Raw genomic sequence first — 8,629 nt, 5'->3', positions numbered from 1 at the left:
TGTCGCTGGCAAGTGCTCTACCAACTGAGCTACCCAAGCACGACTCACGCCCCGTTCTCCCAGCTTTTCTTCTGCCAGTACCTCGTCTCCTTTCTCATTCTGGAAACATCCCCCAGACTGTGGCTAAGCCATGTATCCGCAATATCCTTCCTTTCAGGAGTGCTAGTTCTGCTAGGTTCGCAGGAGAGCTTCTGTAAAGTTTGGAAGGTAGTAGACGAGGTACTGGCAGAAGTAAAGCTGTGAGGACGGGGAGTGCGTTGTGCTTGGGTAGCTCAGTTGGTAGAGCACTTGCCTGCGAAAGGCAAAGGTCCCGAGTTCGAATCTCGGCCCGGCACACAGTTGTAATCTACCAGGAAGATTTATATCAGCGCACACTCCGCTCCAGAGTGAAAATCTCATTGTGGAGCCACTAAATAGGATTTCACACTAATACTGACAGCATGGAATGGCTTCTAATAAGCAATAGGAGTTCTACCAGATACGCAATACAAACGTGAATCGTGTCCCAAATAACTGAGAAGCGCAAACATGTGCGATTCCCTCATTCCAGATGGCCACACGCAGCTGAGACTCCGGCAATGCTGGTATGTGCGGATAGTCATTCGAGACGATCGAGATGTCACAAACACCTTGCTGCTCAACTGGACGTCTCTGTTGTTAGTAATGATGCACTCATACACCAGCTGGGATACTTAAAGGTCTGTGCTCCCTGGGTTCACCGCCGCCCAACAGATAGCCATAAAGAGCAACGAAGGACCATTTGTGCGAAATTGCTTGCACCTTACGAGGCTGGTCATGGCAATCTTTCGTCGAACTTCGCAACAGGCGATGAAAAATTGGTTCATCACATTGGAACGGATACAAAACGGGAATCCATGGAGAGGCGCCACTCCACCTCTCCTCCGAAGGGAAAATTCAAAGCCACTCCGTCAGCCGGTTAAGCAATGGCGACGACCTTGCGGGACTGTGAAGGGATCATCCTGACTTCCTCCCTCAGGGTATAACGATCAACCCTGAAGTGTGCTGTGCTACCCTCAGGGAATAGAAAAGCGACTTCAACGCGTTCATCATCACAAAAATGCAAACCAACTTGTCCTTTTCCAAGACAACGCAAGCCCTGACTCAAGTCTGCGTTCCAGAGAGGAGCTCACAAAACTTCATTGAACTATTCTTCCTTATCTACGCTACAACCCACATCATGCACCTTTCTACTGCCAGCTGTTTGGCTCAGTGATTGATGCACTCCCTCAGTAGGAGTACATGGATGATGAATAAGCTATAGATGTAGCAAGAAGTTGGCTCCGACGTCGATCAGTTGAGTGGTACAATGCGGGCATACAGATCCATTATGATGAAAAATAGGGTTTTGTAACCATTAAAGTGGGGAATAATAGTGTGTATTGGAAAGTTGAATAGAACCAACCTGCTTTCAGAAGAAATATGTTGCATTAGCTATTGAACGCCTCTCGTATCAACTTGAGATGAGAGAACTTGGCCTGGATTGATGTGCATGCTTTAAAATAGCAAAGTTGTAAAGTGGCATGCAATTAATGACGAACTGATATGAAGTGTGATATAAGTTTGGACGTGACTATAAATAACCAACCCCACAAAGTAAGTAGCAGTAATGCAATCTCCGTTGATTATGTAGAGAACAGTTACCCATGGGTTCCTCATTCAGAAATTTCTTTTGAATGTTAGGTATTTATGAAGAGGTTTTATTAAGAATCATCTGTCTACAAGGATCGGAATTCGGCAGCGGCAGGATCGTAGTGGTTTATTTGTCGGTGATACTGCGGCTCGCAATAGTTAGGATCCCACGACTGTACGTAAATATGGAATCGATGAGTTCGATAATCCTACTTATCTTCATTCACGATCACAACATGATACGTGACTAGTGCTCGAGAGGACAGCTATACGAGATGAAATCATAAAGTCTGAATTAAAATCGAAATGGGATGAAACATTTCGTTTGGGGTCCTCGAGTTTCTTGCTAAGGTACTTTGGCGCGAATACCTATGTGTGTCACAGGAACTGGCATTGCAAATAAAATATAGTAGTGTAATGTCAGTTTTCGAGGTCATGATTAAAAATTCAAGTAATGGATTTGTTGCAACTAGACAACTATCTATACGGATAGCACAAACATGCGTGGAACACCACATTTGATCAACCCGATGAGCTGGCCATTGTGGCCGAGTGGTTCTAGGTGCGTCAGTCTGGAACAGCGCGCCCGCTACGGTCGCAGGTTCGAATCCTGCCTCGGGCATGGATGTATGTGATGTCCTTAGGTTAGTTAGGTTTAAGTAGTTTGAAACGTCCCCTTTGAACAATTATACACGACCGTCCTTAAACTGACACGCAATATTTTGTTAGCGCAACGCAATCTGACTTTCAATAATCCCTACGAAAGAATGGGCCCTGACTAACATTAAACTATACCTTTCACAAATCTCTTACCTCACAAAAATCTTCGCTACTCAAGCTACTGCAATACAGCGAGCGCCACTACTGCCAGCTAAATAAAAGATTCAAAATACTGAAGGCACTAACTACTGATAGGCATTGTTAGCAAATGAAAGATTTTGATAGAGAACAACCAATGTATTTACTTCAATAGTCATAATATATATAGCAGTTCATGAGAAATTTCAAAACTCTGCCATCTCTCTCCCCACATCCACCACTGCTGGCGGCTCACCTCCAACTGCGCAACGCTACGCGCTGTTCACAGCCAGCTGCCTAACACTACAATGGCGAGTATTACAACAATGCAAAGCAGCCACAGACTGCACACAGCACAGCCAGTGATTTTCATACAGAGGTGGCGTTACCAATAAAAAAACCTAAACAGCCTACTTACATAGCCCCCATGCTCCCCACAATAAAACTTTACAAATCGTTTTGGGCACTGGGCAATACATATTTGTTAAAATTTTTCATAATCTTAATTACAATAACAAATGAATCAAATGGACACACTTATTGATACAATGTTGGTCAAAAGTTAAAATTTTCTCACAGTCCATAAAGATAGTCCTGATCATTCATCATAATAGTAATTACAGCTTTTTTTTCACAAAGTCTCATTAGTAAAAGAAATTGCACACAGAAGTGGTGGATTTCCATGCAGTCTTGAAGTAGTGTTGTCCTTCCAACGGAAAGACAGTGCTGACTCTTGACATGCTGACAGGTAATGGGCCACAACAGAGCAAACCCACAGTGGAGTCAATCGAAGTTTTGAAGAATATCGTTTGGTAGGTCATCACAGAGCAGACCCACTGCAGTCCTGGTAGAGATTACGATATTGGTGGGCCACCAGAGTCGCAGACCCACTGCAGTCCTTGTAGAAATAATGGTATTGGTGGATCACCAGAGGTGTAGACCCACTGTAGTCCTTGTAGAGATGGCCAGCAGCCATCTGTTGTGACTGTGCAGGTACACAATCACCAATGAAGAGTCTTGCAGATAATATAGCAAGTCCATAACCACCACTTGTGCACTCACAAAGTGTTTGGAATTGTCCTTAGAACCAGCAATGCTGTTATCCAGTCCCTTGCTGAGTTATTAACACACGTACAAACACTAACAGTCCCTACTTCTCACATATTGTCCAAATGCTATGACCAACAGAAATGTGTGCAGTGAAATGTAACTTACAAGTTAATAATGTGATGAACTGGTGTCAATTACAATTTTATAACATGAGAATACAATAACAAAGGTACAAAATACATCATTAAAGACATAGCAATGCAGATAACATTTGTAGTAATAAAGGCTTTACAAAAGAAGAAAATATACCTATACATCAGTGTTACAGGAATTATGACATAAGTTCATACATAAAAGATCAGAATAACTTTTGAAACATCAACTTCACACCTAAGCATTAAAACAGAACAGAATAAATAATGTCTAAACATCTTTACAAAGAAAATAACACATTATCAGAAAAATTCTACAACATAGCTCGTATTAGCTTAACACATTAAGACAGGAAAAACACAACTACCCAAGGGTACACAAACACATAGTGGGATAACACAAGGAAAGGACAGGGTTTGTTTTACTGCAGTATTTTGCAAACAAAACTTTCTTTACTTCTCGGAGATCTCCCTTCGTTCTTCATTATTTCCAAAAAGTCCTATCTATACCTGCTTTCTGTACTTTTTTTGTATAACTTCTCAATGCATTTCTTCCAATTCATCGCAACGCAGTCTCTTATATAGTCTACCCCCTCTTAAGCTAACTTAAATCTACTGAGCTCAGATGTTAAACTAAGGAACGAGGCAATGCAGCAGCACAAAACAATTAACACAAACAGCAATGCTAAAAAATACAAAAGGCAAAGCAAGCAGCATAAATTACAACTAATATAAGGCAATGAGCAGCAAACAAGAAAAATAAATCAGTAGTAAAACTGGCTTAAAAGAATAATACAAAGTGAAATTTAGTAGCACTATGCATGGCAAACAGCAGCAGCAAATGCTATAATTAATACCTAAGCATGGCAAAGATCAAGCAGAAAAAATATTACACTAAAGACAACAATGCAGACAAGGGAAATGTCTATTCACATCATAATGTCTATGTAATTAAAGTGGTGCACCACAACAACTTATTGTAAAAAAAAATATTACCATGTACTTGTAAAGAAAATTATGTGTGCAGTTACCGTTACTAGTCCCTTCTTATTGTTCTTTCCTTTCCAAGTGCTCCTTTTTTTAAGAATGTGGATTACAAAATTATTATTTAATAGATCTGTTGACAGAAAGTGTTCACATTAGCAAATGCATTTTATTTTATAAAAGCAATGCTGCAACACAGCTGGAAACTAGATATCAAATGAGATAAGCAACTATAAAAAGCAAAGCATAAAAATATCATTCAATAGTCATGTGACATTTCATAAGTTAGTAGAAATTCTCTCAACTCTCATAGAAAGACGCTTGTCATAATCAGGTGTGCAGATGTAAAAATATTTCTCGTCATTTCATTAGGCATTTCAGTAAATATCATAAATTAAGAGCTCCACAGTGTAATCATATGTTTTCAAGTTCGACCGTGTCGTTTTTGCGATGCTTTCTACAAAGGAATGTCAGAAGCGAGGTTAATGGCCTCTTTTTTTCTGCACCTAATGGCTTTTTCTCCGGGCGGCTATCGCCCAGCTGGGTGCCCACGACGCATTACGTGCAGGTGGTCACTTAACTTTCTTACCGAAATATTTACGACACCAGTTTCCGCTACAGTGACAGTCTCTTATAAAAAATTTCACAGGTGAAGAATTTGCGTTACAAATGTGTAGAAACAAAATCCTGTAAATATAACAGCGTCCAAAAAATTTTCGCCAGCATTGTGATACATTCACGCATATACACACGTTTCATAACTCTTAAAGTACGATTCTTGGTTTCCAACAACCTTTTTCACAAACCAGAGTCCCTTAACCACTATTCATTATTCCTTACCTTATTTGTCGACACTTCTTCAATATTTCATCATAAGAGACGTAGCATAATCAAATAACCCATATAGCATCAGCTTATTGATCATAAACATACCTCAGCAGCATAATACACATCGTCATCATAAAAATAACATCATAACACCTCAGTCAAATCTCAAAAACGTCGTAGCTTTCTGCAATAATGTCAAAACCTAAAAAAAAATCTCTGCTCATTTCAATAGTGTCATCTACCTCAAACGTACTTTAAAAATCATGATCCCACACCAAATACATCATTCAAAGCTCTCATAGCATCACAATGGTTCCAAAAAAATATGCACAGTTCACAAAGTACAGACAAAATACAATTTCGTAAGTGTGAAGTTATCAAACTGTGTAATTACGTAAACATCTGTCACTAACATAGTAAAAAAAATGTTTCTCTCTCTGTTAAATAATCAGATAGCTGTGTAATTTATGTGTTAGAGAAATATGGTACCGATGTGTAAAGTTGTATAAGCAAATACCATATTACCTAGGGCTCCTTGTGCTTGCCAAACACATGGTACACAAAGTAAGCGTGTGTCCCCCCCCCCCCTGGGGATTAATGTAATTATACCCTCAGGTGTTATAGATTACACCAATAGAACGAAATGTATCACGGAAAACTTTCTTTGTAATTCAAAAATCGTTAAAAATAAATGTTTTAAGTATAAAATTAATCACTCAAATATGTGTACTGTAGCGCTAAACTGTGCGTCTTGTAACATAATCTCTGTGGAAGTGTCGTAGTTATTGTCCTCCGAAAGCTAAGTTCTGCAGAAGTCAATGTACTTACCTCATGATAAACAAAAGGGAAATGCTTTGCGTATAGATATCGTAGTTATTATGCTTATTGGCGTGATGAAGAAAGTACTGTACAGTAACGTATTGTTGTGCCATGAAAAAGGCTGTCTCATTGTTGCTATACCACAAAAGTTACTACTAAAACATGTTTTTCTTTCCAGAAGAATTCAGAAAACTGTGCAGATATAAAACAGATACACCGCAAAAGCAACATTGTAAATTGTCACTCATTAGTAGTGTCATGATAAAAATCGTGTAGCTGTCACATAAACTAACCACTGTGTCATCTGGTATCTCACAGAAAGTACTTTAAATCCAGAATGTATTTTCAGCTAAACCAAAATGTTGCATTAAAATCTCATTAGCAGTACCAGTATGTGTCCTGAGTATGTAAGCCTGATAGTCGTTACATAATCGTGCAACTAACAAGCAAGAATGTAAAAATACAACACTGTGTAGTCTGTTCACTATAACAATGCATTCGTAATTTCTGTTTAAAAATATTCCCTAGGTTCTAGACTGGATATTTAACTTCAAACATTGTTGTATGTTAACAGATTCTAAGTCTGACAAAGCATACTAGCAATGTAAAGTGAAAAATTATATGGCAAAGACAAAGTTAAAAAGCAGATTATCTTTCAATAAACGGTTTTACATGTTAAATGTGGTGTAAACCTTTACTCTTCCTAGTACGCAGACTTTCAACTGAAAAGCAATTGTCATGTTTTATACGTCGGTAAGGAATGCTAAATCTTTTCTCAAGGTTAGCGTCTGTGTTATTTTTCTCTGAGCCAGCCGGCGCAGGTGGCTGCCTGCGGTGCGAGTCATTGTCTGTCCCTTTGTTGGCGCGCGTCGTTATTGGGATTAGGAGACCTAGCTTCTACAAATTCACGTTGTCGAAAGTGCCCTGCTCTGTTTGAATCCCGCCAGTTCTGATGAAATTCAGGTCTGTCGTTATGATTATCTCGTCTGTCGTCATGTCGGTAGATTTCGTAGTTTCTTCCTTGTCCGTCACGTGGTGGAGAATTTCTCCCTGAATCGTAACTGCGCCGAACTGTTGCGTCTGAAGTTATTCTGCCTCCCTTGATAATAATTGTTTTGGTTTCTGTATCGTCTGTGTCTCTGGCTGTCTCTGTGATAGTCATTACTACGGAAATGCGATCTTTCTCTGTAACCATTATTACCTTGCCAGTGGTTGTCATATGGGTGGTGTCTGTTTTGGTCACGATTTGCGTTGCAAGAATAGCCTTGTCGTGTCCAGTTATTATTTCTTTCATCGCGGAATTGCGATGGATGTGACCTGTAATTGTTGTGTTCTTGTTTTCGCGTTCCGTGATTATCAATGTCAATTTCTAGTTCTTGTAACAGTCCCTGAAAAGCTTCAATGTCGTCTTTGCGCCGGCCGCGGTGGTCTAGCGGTTCTGGCGCTGCAGTCCGGAACCGCGGGACTGCTACGGTCGAAGGTTCGAATCCTGCCTCGGGCATGGGTGTGTGTGATGTCCTTAGGTTAGTTAGGTTTAAGTAATTCTAAGTTCTAGGGGACTTATGACCTAAGATGTTGAGTCCCATAGTGCTCAGAGCCATTTGAACCATTTTTTGTCGTCTTTGCAACGTCCTGCTAAAATAATATGCCGTAAATGTTCAGGTAATTTGATTAAGCAAATGCGGATGAGTTCTGAGGGGCTGTATGGGTTTGAAAGATACTGATTCTTATGCAACATGTCTTCAAAATATTTGACAAGACTGGGAAATTCAGATTGTTCAAAACGTTTCATCATTATGATGCTATGTTTTACTCGGTCTTGTGTGGCTTGAGACCAATATGCTGAGAGGAAGGCATGGTAAAACTCTCCTTCACTGCGGCAATCGTGAATGACCGACCGCATTCTTACAGCTGGTTCATTCTCTAAGTAGCCACACATAAATTCTAATCTGTGCTCTAATGATCAGTTGGGAGGAAAACAATGAGAGAATTGATGAAGCCACGCTTGTGGATGAATGTCGTTGCCGGAATTCTTAAATGTTTTGAATTTACGTGTAGTAATGAACAGCTTATAGTCAAAATCATCATGTCGGCGAGTCGCATGTCGGTCATTATTACGTCGTTTCGGCGGTTCCATCTCAAAATTCGGTGTGCCTTGCCAATTTCTTTCATAATTTCCGAAGTGTCCTGTGTTATTATTTTGTGGTTGTTCCGTATTTCTAAGTCCCTCTTCCCGTATTGGAGCGCGAGTGGCCTCTGAAATACGTAATTCTTGTATTACCTGAGTCAGCTGATCTTGTACTTCCCGGATTTCTCTTTGGTGTTGCGTATTAATTTGATTCTGATTT

At 40.0% G+C, this 8,629-nt stretch overlaps 1 non-coding gene across 1 annotated transcript; it reads left to right on the top strand.

The window, feature by feature from the left end:
• Positions 1-260: 260 nt before the first annotated feature.
• Positions 261-335, top strand: Trnas-cga (transfer RNA serine (anticodon CGA)). The gene has a single exon. It is a non-coding gene; the product is annotated as a tRNA-Ser (tRNA).
• The last annotated feature ends 8,294 nt before the right edge of the window (positions 336-8,629 follow it).

Source organism: Schistocerca nitens, chromosome 4 (assembly GCF_023898315.1).
Source record: "Schistocerca nitens isolate TAMUIC-IGC-003100 chromosome 4, iqSchNite1.1, whole genome shotgun sequence".
Taxonomy (NCBI): domain Eukaryota; kingdom Metazoa; phylum Arthropoda; class Insecta; order Orthoptera; family Acrididae; genus Schistocerca; species Schistocerca nitens.
The sequence above is the reverse complement of the archived record's forward strand: the minus strand, read 5'-3'. Positions and strand labels throughout refer to the sequence as shown.